The sequence below is a fragment of the Podarcis melisellensis genome (genome assembly GCF_964234715.1).
Source record: "Podarcis melisellensis genome assembly, chromosome: 2".
NCBI lineage: Eukaryota > Metazoa > Chordata > Lepidosauria > Squamata > Lacertidae > Podarcis > Podarcis melisellensis.
In genome coordinates this window covers 63,256,728-63,269,467 of record NC_138529.1, presented here as the reverse complement: position 1 = coordinate 63,269,467, position 12,740 = coordinate 63,256,728, and the positions used below count along the sequence as shown (strand labels likewise).

The 12,740-nt window shown below is 43.0% G+C and overlaps 1 protein-coding gene and 1 long non-coding RNA gene across 8 annotated transcripts in view; one reads left to right on the top strand and one right to left on the bottom strand.

Moving 5' to 3' along the window:
- LOC309364252 overlaps positions 1–10,092 on the top strand; it is a 34,312-nt gene extending 24,220 nt beyond the window's left edge. Inside the window, exon 4 of the long non-coding RNA XR_014165783.1 lies at positions 8,895–10,092. This is a non-coding gene — a long non-coding RNA (uncharacterized lncRNA). The remainder of the gene's footprint in view (positions 1–8,894) is intronic.
- Positions 1–12,740, bottom strand: part of GRIA1 (glutamate ionotropic receptor AMPA type subunit 1) — a 205,297-nt gene that overhangs the window by 116,759 nt on the left and 75,798 nt on the right. The gene's annotated exons all lie outside the window — the stretch shown is intronic.

Here is a 12,740-nt window from a genome sequence, read left to right as displayed (position 1 = left end):
TGCAACGTGAAAGCTTTGATGTTCTAAGACAGGGGTTTTCTCTCCATTTCCCTGGGAAGGTTTTGCATAATCAATATTCCTTGGTGTTGGCAGCCGTTTGTAGCGTAGAGGAAGGTGGCAGATTTTTCTTCTTCCCTTCTTTTTTAAGAGCTTAGGAGCCCTCGATATTTCATACTCAGACACTGTCAAAACCCAGCCCGAGCAGTGACATTAATCATGCCTTGCAGTTCTTGACAGATGAAAACAGGTACAATTGTGTTGCATCAAGCCAAACAGGGACTCACAGGCTTGCCAAGTTTTCTTCTTTTGCTTGCAAACTGCCATTAGAAGGACTGATTTATCATGTTGGGGGGGTGGGTCTAACCCACCACACAGTTTGCTTTCAGTGTGCTTGGCTGCTTCTAAAGTGTACTAGGCCATGTATACTTTTAGCGGCTTGAAATGTAGCGAGGTCATTCTGCCCCTGCAGCCTCTCTCGTGCCAGAAAAAAAGTTGTAATAGTTAGAAGTTATAACAGTATATTCTCCAGTGTTATGAGAAAATGCTACAGAAAGAACCCTTTCCCAGTCCTGTTACCTGGTGGCCAAACACTGTCCGCAGACACATTGAAATTACGTGAAACTCCATGCAAACACAAGCAGCTATGAACAAGAGAGGCTGAGTGCTGGAAACGACTCTGCTGGAGCCTCGCAGCACAGGGTTAGAACCCAGGAGCAGGCTGAAGGGAAGGGGCCTTTTTCCTGGGCCAAACCTCTTCAAGAGGGGCCACTCACTGGTTCCCCAGAAAGTTAATAATAATAATAAACTTCCAAAAAAAGAAGAAGCACACATTGACACAGCTATATATGGATGTGAGTAAGTAGGGATGTGGGTAGCCCTGTGGTCTAAACCACAGAGCCTAGGGCTTGCCGATCAGAAGGTTGGCAGTTCGAATCCCTGTGACGGGGTGAGCTCCCGTTGTTCAGTCCCAGTTCCTGCCCACCTAGCAGTTTGAAAGCACGTCAAAGTGCAAGTAGATAAATAGGTACTGCCCCGGCGGGAAGGTAAACGGCGTTTCCATGTGCTGCTCTGGTTCGTCAGAAGCGGCTTAGTCATGCTGGCCACATGACCTGGAAGCTGTCTGCAGACAAACGCTGGCTCCCTACAGAGTGAGATGAGTACGCAACCCCAGAGTCGTCTGCGACGGGACCTAATGGTCAGGGTACCTTTACCTTTACCTTTAAGTAGGGAATATAGATTTGTTGCCTGGTTTTCACAACAACCTTTTTTCTACAGAAATATTTTCACCGATGATTTTTTTTTGCTAAGGATTTGTTATTTTCCTCCCAGTATTATAATCCATCACTAGAAACCCAGATTTCTTGTCTCACATTCCTGTTCTGTCAACAAAGTCAGTGGAAGCTGTCTCAGAAAGCACTGTTCCACATGGGTGTTCATCTTGGCAGGATTGATTCCTCAGGCAAAATCTCACATGCTAGGAGAGCTTCAGGAAATGATTCATTGCTATAATTTACAGATCCATCACTGCATATCGCAAGAAGTGTAGCGCAAATATGAATGCGGCATTGTAAAGGTTTTCTCAGGGCTTAAGTAAGCCAAGCATAAAATGCTACCAGACACTTTTGGCCTGATCCAGGAAAGGATTCGACGTGAAGAAAGAGGCTTTCGCCATAGATTGCATTTGTGAATTGGGTCTGTAGACCCAAAGGAGTGCTTCATGGGTAGGGCTGCCGTATTTTGAAGAGCAAAAAAGAGGACGCTATGACGGCCATTGAAAGCAAATAAATGCAATTTGTCTCAAATGCTACCCCTGAAAAAAGGAGGATGAGTCCTGGGAAAAGAGGGCACATGGCAACCCTGTGTGGGGGTGGGGATCCAGAAGCCAGGGGTGACATGCTTTACATGTATCTGGAATGTGCAACTAATGCAGAATGCAGTGGACCCACTGCTCACAGTACGAGATTACTGCCGATATGTTATTCCATGGCTGAGAAAACTGTAGCGATTGCCAATTTTCTATCGGGTTCAAGGTTCTCATCTTAATTCACGAAGCCCTAAGCAACTTGGACCCAGAGCACCTGAATCCCTGATCCCTTATACTCACTGAGATCCCTTGATAAGGGCACTTTGGGTGATTCCCCATGTGGAACTCTGACCTGCCCATGGAATTCCCTACCTGTTGAGGTTCAGCAGGAACCATTCCTGCCATCTTTCTGAAAACTTCACTGTTCAGTCAGGGCACCACAATGCAATTTTGTCATTAAACGAACCAGTATCTACTGATGTTTTAGTTTTCAATTATGTTTAATGCATATTCATAGAGTGATGTTATTGCATTTTACATGTTGTAAGCTGCCTTGTTATGTTTCACGAAGAAACAGATTATAGCTTTTCAAATGAATGAAATAATATGGATAGCCACTGCTCTCAGGTCAGCATCATGTACGCAGAGGTGGAGCTAGCTGCTCTGGCATATGGAGCGGCGCACATATTGTGCAACCTGGGGTGGGACTAGCCAACCGCAGGGGTGGGGCGAGTGTCCCGGGGGGGGCAGCACAGTGATGTCACCCCCCTCAGGGATGACACCCGGGGCGGCCCACACCCATTGCATGCCCTTCCTCTGCCAGTGCATCTACAGTCATACCTCATGTTACATTTGCTCCATGTTATGTTTTTTCAGGTTGCGTCCCACGGTGACCCAGAAGTACCGGAAAGGGTTACTTCCGGGTTTCGCCACTTGTGCATGCGCAGAAGCGCTAAATCGCGCTTCGTGTATGCGCACAAGCACTAAATCACGCCATGCACCTGCGCAGATACGGCACTTCAAATTGAGGGCTTTTCATTTTGTGAACGGGCCTCCAGAACAGATCCCATTCACAACCAGAGGTACCACTGTACCTGTTTTTACCCACTCATGACCCTTGTCAAAAAAATAAGCTTGGACATCAGGGGGAGAGAGATCCAGTATCACCTACGGTCCCTGGGATGTCCTTCCAGGGGCTGATAGGATTGCAGCCTTAAGATCTCAAGTACTATGTAATCTACATATTCCAGAAGAGTAGTAGAAGAAGAGTTTGGATTTGATATCCTGCTTTATCACTACCCAAAGGAGTCTCAAAGAGGCTAACATTCTCCTTTCCCTTCCTCCCCCACAACAAACACTCAGTGGGGTGAGTGGGTCTGAGAGACTTCAAAGAAGTATGACTAGTCCAAGGTCACCCAGCAGCTGCATGTGGAGGAGCGGAGACACAAACCCAGTTCCCCAGATTACGAATCTACCGCTCTTAACAACTACACCACACTGGCTCTCACATAAGATTGATGCATGTGTAGCATGGTGCTTGCTCTAAACAAAATCCCAATAAGTTGAATAAGACTTATTTAGTCCCTAGTAAGTGTTCCTAGGCAGTTTAAAGCACACTTACCTTTAAGTGCATGTCACTGAGAACCAAACTACTATTTTGTTTGTTTGTTTGCTGCTATAGTATAGCTGGTTTCATAGGCTCATCTTCAATCTGTTCTGTTGTGTCCATGGACATGCCATTATCTACTAGCCTAATTCCACTTCTGGAAAAAAATATTTGACATCTGAACGATCAAATAATCTGGCCACTATTCCATTGAATGCTAGGTGGGAAATGCAGAACTAACACTCACAGATTTATATGGGCATGCATGAAAACCTCCCACATCTAATGCATTTCAATTATTAAAAACTTAATTAAAAACTTCAAAATAGTTGGGGGAAATGATTTGCCCTACATACAGAGGATTTTTTCTGAATAAAATTAATTCAAATGGAATGCAATCTTTATGGAGACTGCCCTTGAAAGTCTTTGAGAACAGGATTGATCAGTCAATCTTCTAAATGCCAAAAATTCATTATACCTACACTCTTGCATAGGTAAGGTCTTCAAATAGGTCTCTGAGCACATTTTGAGTTATTGCTTTAACAAGGACTGGGCCTTTTTATCATTATTTTTAGTTTGTTCCTGGCCTGTTGCTAGAGCAGAGAGTGGCGGCAGTTTATTTTGTGATATTCTGAGTTTACTTCAGGAAGATCAGGATACAAAATGTAAGAAATAAATAAATCACTTATCCAATTATAAAGAGCTTGGGCCCCTGCTGAGGTAGATCAGAATCTTAATAAAAAATAGGCAAGGCCTAAAAATTCTATTTGCTTGTGAAATGATGGATCTAAACATAGGACACTTGTGTGACCTAAAATGAAAGGCCTGTGGCCAGTCCACTGCTATTAATAGCATTTTCTATTTACAGTAGAATAAATGAAACATGGGACTTGAAAGGGGCCCATTTGGTTCAATTGTAATTTGTTTCCAAACAAATGCAGAATGGCTGGGAAAGGATGGGTAAGTACAAGAGTTTCACTGAGGACTCTCATTGATAATCCCTTTGTTCCTCATTTGTACCATTTAGGAGTGGAGAAGCTTACCTGTTTTCAGCAAGAGCAAAGCAGACTTCTGTGGCCACTCCTGGTCACTGCCATGCCCTCCACTCTGAACACCAACACCCCAGATGCTGCTATTAAGGGGGTGCTTTGGATGGGACAAAGTAGTGGCTGCCAGCAGAGCTTCCATTTTTAAAGCTTCCTTTCCCGTAGAAATGGCTGGTTCGATATGATCTGCAGCATATGCCATACCTTGCCATGTATAAGACAAGGTTTTTTAATTTAAAAATTATGTAAAAAATTAGGACACCGATAATGCATAGGGGGGAAGTTGGGTTGGTTGCTAGTGCAAGCCAGAGATTGTCAGCGGCTATTGGGTGTGTTATTGGTGGCTGTGGCAAGGGCTGGTTTTGATTTGCTGTCACTGCAGCATTTGGGCGGGTGATTGAAGGTTTCTGCCAGTGAGGGACAGACAATAGGTGGCTTTTGTGATGCGTGTGAGTGGCAGCAGAGGTCAGGCAGGTGAGCGATTTTCGACCCCCCCCCCAAAAAAGATCAGCAACTCTGGGCAATCCCCCCTGAAAAGCTCAGCAACTCTGGGAACTCTCCCCCCATTTTGTTAATTTGGAGTCCCTAAAAATAGTGAGTCCCTAAAAACGTTTCAGTGTGCTGTGCTGGTGCTGGCTCGCTAGAGCAGCTTCGTCACGCTGGCCACGTAACTCGGAAGTGTCTCCGGTCAGCGCTGGCCCCCGGCCTCTTAAGTGAGATGGGGGACAACCCTAGAGTCGGACACGACTGGCCCATACGGGCAGGGGTACCTTTACCTTTTAAAAATAGTGAGGCGTCTTATACACGAGGGCGAGTTATACACGGAAAAATATGGTATGTGTGTATGTATGTTCTGCAGCTCCTGCCACTAACAAATGGTGGGAAGAAATGGTAAAAACAGTAAACTAATGAAAGAAAACAGATGTTCATAACCAAATGAATGCAATTGCAAATAATGACTACCAAAGCAAATGAGAATTGAACAAATAAGTGACATAAATATGAAAAAGAAAAGAATCATGAACTGATTTTTTTTTCCTTGGACATCCCTATTTCAGATATTATCTGAACTAGATATTATCTCTGTTTCTTCTATTTCCCCTCTTTTTGGGAAAATAAAGATTCTTAGCAAGTGAAGGAAGATACTCTAGAAACAGAGAGCTAGAGAAATTGCATAAACATTCCAGATAAATGCACTGTCAAGATTTTTCTTTTAAAAAAAGAAAAACAATTGTATGCTCACTTCAAACAGCAACTTGAAGAGTACATACAATAAGTCAACTGCCATTTGACATTTGGAGTCTGGCTTATTGGCACTGTTTCTACATGTATATTAGGAATTAATTTTTGGAATGCAAATAGCATTTCACTAGTTAGTTCCTGCGCCTGGGGGGAAAAACCTACAAATTTTAAGGAAAACCTCTGCAGAAAGAACAAAAGAAAACTCACAGAAGCTGCTTGAAGGATGCTAATTTGTTCCAATTTCTTGTACACTGAGAAGGACTCCTCTTAACACCTTCCAACCGGGTGTGACTTTCTTCTTGATATTGCAAGAAGATAAAATGCAAACATGAAATAAAATATAGAATGTGACGAAAAAGGAAGCTGGTAATTTCTCCAGATCATAAAATTGCAAGGTGAGAATATATAATCCATGAGGTAAAGGTTCACTGAAGATCTCATGAGTTTTCAATTGGGACACGGGGACTGATTTTTTTGTAGCACAATTAAAATGGGCTTCAACAAACAGGATATACAAAGCTTCTATAGTTGGGTGCATCATGGGTTCATCTAACCGGTCCACATGAGGGATTGGAAGTCATTCATTTATTCATACATACATGTATTCTATTTACAGTCTGCCTTTCTTCCAATTAGCTCCATGCAACATACCTTGCCCTTCCTCCAACTTTTTTCCTCACCCTACTCTATCAGGTATGTTAGGCTGAAAGATGTTGGCAGAATGGGGATCTGAACCCGAGTCCGTCCCCCCCCCCCAGACCTAGCTCAGCAATCTGACTGCTGCACCACTTTGCTGCCTTGAACAGCCAGTGCCTAGATATGTATGACCTTATTCCTGTGAACTGACATGGTCTTCAAAACATGCATTGTTGTATTAATGCCTGATCTTGTATCCACAGGAGAAAAATGCTGATGGGCTCCATTCCTGGTGATGTGATCTCACCCGAGCTAAAAAGCGATAGTATTAAGTTTCCAGGAGTGTGTGTGTGTGTGTGTGTGTGTACAAAATTCAAGTTTGTGAAAATGACCCAAGATGGCCAAATATTAGTCAGGGATGTTTCTAAAGCTACTTGCAACAGGCTTAATATGTTCCTTCAGTCTCGATCCCAACAGGATAGAAGTACTGATCAACATTACAGGTCTGAGATAAGGGTTATTGAGAAAATGTATCTGAACACTCTGAGGCCAGAGCTGCATGTGACATTTACACTTGGAGTTGCGCAAATATTTTGTTTTTGTTTTAACTCAAACACTGTATATAGCAGCTGCTGGGGGCCCCAGTCAGGATCTCCTCTTGCAACAAGGTGCCTGCACTGGGGGTCCTGATGAAAATCCACCCCAAAGCTCTCTTTGACAGGGGAGAGAAGCTCTTACTAGCATGAACCGAACCACATCCCCCATGTACTAAATAGCTGTTTGGGGACAGTTTTTGTTGGGAGTGCAACATGGGATGAAAAGGTTGGCTAGGCCTTTGTGTCCTCAAATAATATAAGAATATTGATTTAAATGTGCAGTGGTGATTGTGAGAGCCTACATCTAGAGGCAAAAAAACTGAACCAACGATCCCCAGCAGGCTTCTAAATGTTTGAACAAACTTCTTCTACATACTGAAACAGCATTTGTGTGTCCATTTATGGGGTATAAGTAAGCTGTGCAAATGAGCTAAGAATTTTTGCTACGTAGTCACAAAATAGCCTGCATGTTGCAGCTGCTTAAACATCAATTTGCATCTATGTATAATAGAAGGAACTGTGTGTGTGTGTGGCAGGGCGGATGAGTTTTCGCAGTCAAATGCAGCAGCATCTGTTCCAGTGGTATATGGGATCTCACAATGGCCCTGAGGCAAGTTCTCATATCTGTTTCACAGCATGTCAACTCTGACAACATTGTTGGAGACACTTGCCAAGCCCTGGAAGTATGCTTGGCACCACACAGTTGATATATTCCGGATAGTGTTCATGAAATAGAGGCAAAATGCCCACTGCATAGAAGAAGTGTATTCACTATGGGCCAGAACTATATAAAATTATTCTTATGTAACAGTTTCCTAAACTGTATTATTGGGTTTTACACCAGTTTCAGGAGGTCAACTGAGAAGCTTTCCCCTCTCTGAAATTGGTGACAGTCTGAGTGGCCACAAATGTTAGGACAAGGCCATTCTTTCTAAGATCCTAAAAAGGATTTTTTCCCCATTATGACAATATATTTCTCACAAATATTATTCCACAGAAACAGAAAACCCTCTTTATTGGCATAAAGATGGTCTCCAAGCCTTCTATCATTTATGTAAACAGGGTCTAGTTATTCACTCCCAATGTTTGAAATGCTTTGAAACTGTTAGTGTCATGAAATGGTGTCGATCATATGATTTCACAGCATAGGCAATACTTTCCTCTTTTTCCTTTTAGCTCTGAGCATGATCAGTCAAGCAGGTTTGCTTGTACAGGCCTACTTCTGGAATTGTACAGTATTCTAGTACCCCAGAGTCGGCCACAACTGGACCTAATGGTCAGGGGTCCCTTTACCTTTACCTGAAGTTAATGAACATAGACTTCCCCTCTTCAGATGTCCATAGTCCCACACCTAATTGTGGATGGGACCAAGGAAACAGTGCAATATTGGAGGCTGCTGCTAGACCTTTCAATGTGTGGACCTCCTTAATATGTCTATCTACCATAGCACATGAAGGGGTCTTAGGTCATTGGGAGTTCCAGAGATGGCAAAATAATAAAGCATGTTTTAAAAAGGGTTTCTGGTTTCCCTCCTTAAAAGGGGAGTCACTGATACGAGAAGTCAGAGAAGATGAGAGAAAGGGGTGAGCTGTAAAAATACTGCTTCTACTCATCAATACATAGAGCACCCAGCAATTTAAGGTTAGCTGAAGGAAAAAGGTCAGAAGAGAACGTTCCTTTTTTAGTGACTCACAGGGAGAGACCAGAGAATTCACGATATGGTGGAAAATCAAGGAGAAATGCTTGTTTTAAAAAAGGGGAAACTGATTGAATTAAGCTTTTTTATGAAGCAGAATTATTGGGCAGCTAAGGGCAGATCTGCCACAAGATCACAGAGAGATTTGCTTGTTTTTCAGAGTGAACATTTTCCCATATACAATTCCATGAATCCATTCAGCTTCCATTCCTCCCTTTGCAGCATACCCCTGGTATTTGCCAGATTCCCCCCCTTTTTTTTACTAAAGGCATTGAGTGACTATGCAGTCCATACTCTGTTTTGTTTGCCATGGACAACATCACTGTATTTTTCTTTGGGATGTTCACCTCCATCTCCTGCAATCACACCTCTCATCTTCAGAACATGAAAATATGTGTTGCTATATGTATTCCATGAAGCCAGACGAGATTGCTTTGCCGATTGCTTCAAACTACTGCAGGAATTACTCCACAGGAGGTAGGAGGCAACTGTTGAGGAGGAATTTAAGAAATTCCTCTCAAGAACTCCTCCCTGATTTCTATGACAACCATTTATGTCTTGGGGAGGTAAGTGAGAGTGAATGAAGAAAAAATATGCCCTGGAATAACCCCCATCCCCCTCTGATGCAATGCCTGCACACGATGATCCACAGCTATGTTTTAGAACATTTGAGTACTGAGAAAAGAAGTATAAATAAGGAGAGAAATATATTTAATACTAAGGGAAGAGGATAGATACCTGAGGGGAATGTCAAAAATAAAAAGTAATTTTCCCAGTCAACTTGCAACTCCCGGAAATTCTCATATGTAAAGAAGCTGGAAAGCTGCTAAAAAGCTCTTACTGTCCTTCACATAAAGAACTTCCCTCACTCTGCATATCTCTGCCTTTCCATATGCGGAGTAAACCGCACTGCTATATCAAAGGTGCTGTAATCCCTCTCCCCATATCATAGGCATGGTAATCCTTCTCAGACTGTCACAGGTGCAATAATCCTTCCCTCTCAGTGACAGGCATTGTAATGCCTCTTGCTGCATGACATGCACATACAAAAGATCCCCATTTACTGTGTCAGCCATCTCAGTGTGCTTCATGCAGCAGCCCTAAATGTGTCACAGTAATGCTTTCCCTCTGCTTTCAGATACGGCCGGCTTTCCCTCCACAGCGACAAACAACCACACTCTTGGTTAAGAATACGCATATCAGTCTCTCTTTCCAAAGATCAGTTCTGACATACCGAGGACTGGATTTACGGGCATGTGACAAAGGCGACTGCCTAGGGTGCCAGACTCAGGGAGCGCAGAGCTCTGGTGAAGCCTGTCATGGACCATGTACTCAAGGATCCACTCAGCAGCTGAAACAAACAGTACAAACTGTTCACATAGCATGATTAAGTACAGATTTGCAGATTCCCGTTTGCAAATGTCTCTTCTTAAACAACAGGGATCAATCATGCGTCAAAATGCAATAAAAAGTAAGGTTTTCGACAAATGGAGCAGGTGTCATTTGGTCTAGGACTGGCCTCACATATAGTCCTTTTGGCTTTTTCAAAGGGGCAGAGAATAAGTAGAGTATTACAAGACCAGTGTTTATGAGCATGCCTGCTTCCACAGAGGCGTAGGAAAGGGGGTGCGGGTGTCATCGCTGAGGGGGGTGACATTCAGCGCACCACCTGCCCGCGACTCCCAAGCCTACTCCGAGCCGTCGGGGGAAGAGGGGAGCTGTGCTGCTTTGCCTTCAGTTTGGCTGAGGCTTAGGAGTCGCGGGCGAGTGGCGCGCCCGGGGATGACATTCGGAGTGCCGTCCGCCCACGACTCCCAAGCCTACCCCGAGCTATCAATGTGTGTGTGGGGGGGAGGTTGACAATTCCCCCCCCCCACATCAGGTACCACCTGACCTTGCTACGCCTCCGTGCTTCCATATACTTAGCTGCAACTCACTATGAACATATTGTGTTGCTACCTTCCAGCTGTGGAGTTTGGGAAAACAGTTCTCTATATAGGTTCTGAGGCAAATCACATTGTGCTTACGTGGGCGTGAAGCCATTATATATAATATTAGCATAGGTGAAGAAACTGGAATAGATGACTAAGAGAACAAGGAACATTAGACAGCAGAAAACAATATCAGCAGAAGGCCTCAAGGGATGCAACATCAGCAAATGACTCAACTGGCAAACAATAGACTTCTATGCCCAGGGGTCAGAAACCACTTTATAAGCTAAACAAAGCTGAATGCATTCTTGATGTCCTGCAGCCCAGACACTGTGTGAGCAGCCACAGTAGTAGCAAGCTAATGAAATCTGTAAACAATAGGTCTCTGCTTGGTGCCATGCTCAGCTTTCCAGAAATACTTTACAAACTCAGGGAAACAATTTGAAATCTTCAGGAAGATGAGAGAGTTAGAAATGTTTTATTGGTCTATGTACTCTCTCACAGTAATGTTTCTTTTCAAGCAGAACAAGTCATTGGAAAGAGAGATGATGCCTATTTTTGCTTTTTTAAAAATATAATCTTTTCCTGAGATTTGCTTGAGAATTGGCAGAGTGGGGACAACTGAACTCTTTTTCATGATTAGGTACTCGTTTGTGCTGCATTCCTGGTCCTGCCACACAAAACTTTATATTTCTTTTATCGTATTAGTGTGGGCATATATCCTGACACTTCTGATCAGATTACAGCAAAATGTCTATGTAGTGCTGTGCCAAAACCCATTTTCTAACATCTCAGAAGTTTCTTTCACAAGCAAAAGAGGCTTCTGTTTTTCTTCCTCTTTCACAGCATGCTTCAGGCTTTCTTTTGATTTTTGTTATACAAGTAGGTGTGGACTGAGCATGCTCTATTACTGTGAGGTGGCCATAGCCATGTGTGCTTTTCCTTCCATTAAACATTTTTCTGGGGCTCTGCAGCCTCCCACGCAGCCTGCAGTTCCTGATCTCAAAAAGACCCATAGGAAGAACAACCTCTTTCCCTAGGTTTTAACTGATGTGTATTAAGCTTGGGAGGTGGCTACTGAGTATCTGAGACCAATGCAGTCAGTGGTTTTAAGGGATGCATTTTTCACCTTAAAAAAAATCCAAACCCTTCTCTTCACTGATTTCTTTAAAATTAAGACTTGGCTGAAAAAATGAACAGAGGCCAATAGGTGGCATCCCTACCTACTGAACTTACAGAAAAGTCCAACCAAGCCATCATGGGGCTTTCAGGAAGCACAGACACCCAGGTAGGCTGCAGAACACATACACTGAAGAGATGATTTGAGGAATGAAAGAAAAGACACCCACAAACACTTCTTGGCCACCCAGAAAGTAAGCTAAGCATATCAAGATCTGGCATCCAAACTATGATAACATTACATAATTTTCTCTCCCCTTTGATAATTTTAGAATGAAAGTCCTTTCTCATTAATTGATTGAGAATGGTTGAAAAATGCAAGATAAATTTTTGGCAGAATAAGTGCCTTTAAGGTAGCTCAGAAGCTTCATTTGGTAAAGAATTCAACTCAGAATTTTGGCAGGTGCAGCCTAGTTCATCCAGATGGTCCTACCATTAAAAGGATTTCATTGACTGCCTGTTCACTACCTGGTTCAATTTGAGTGCCTGGATCTTACCTTTAAAGCCATAAATCATTTTGAAGTGGCTCCAACACTTACATTATTGAAGCATGATAATAGATTGTAATGTTTTAACTGAGCAAGTTGCAGTGTGCATTAAAATTTATCTGCCGCTTCCTTTGTGTTTCTTTATAACTGTTTTATGCTGTATTATGAAATCTGGTCTGATGAAAAGTGGGATAAATATATTATAGGGCAATCAAGTGGGATAAAAATATTGTAGAGCAATCTGGGGATTTCATTCAGATGCCCAAAGTGGGTCTAAACCATCCCCAACCTATCCAACCTAGAATGAACAGTTTGTGGAGCCAGCATTCACCAACAATAGGGCAGGCATCTCTAAAGGATATCCAGTCTTAAGGGGTTGCTTGGACTCCTTTCTGCAATATGATCCTGAGATAGCTCAGTCAGTAGACCATGATACTCTTAAACTCAGAATCGTGGGTTCCAGCCCCATGATGGGCAAAAGCTTCCTGCATTGCAGGGGGTTAGACTAGATGACCC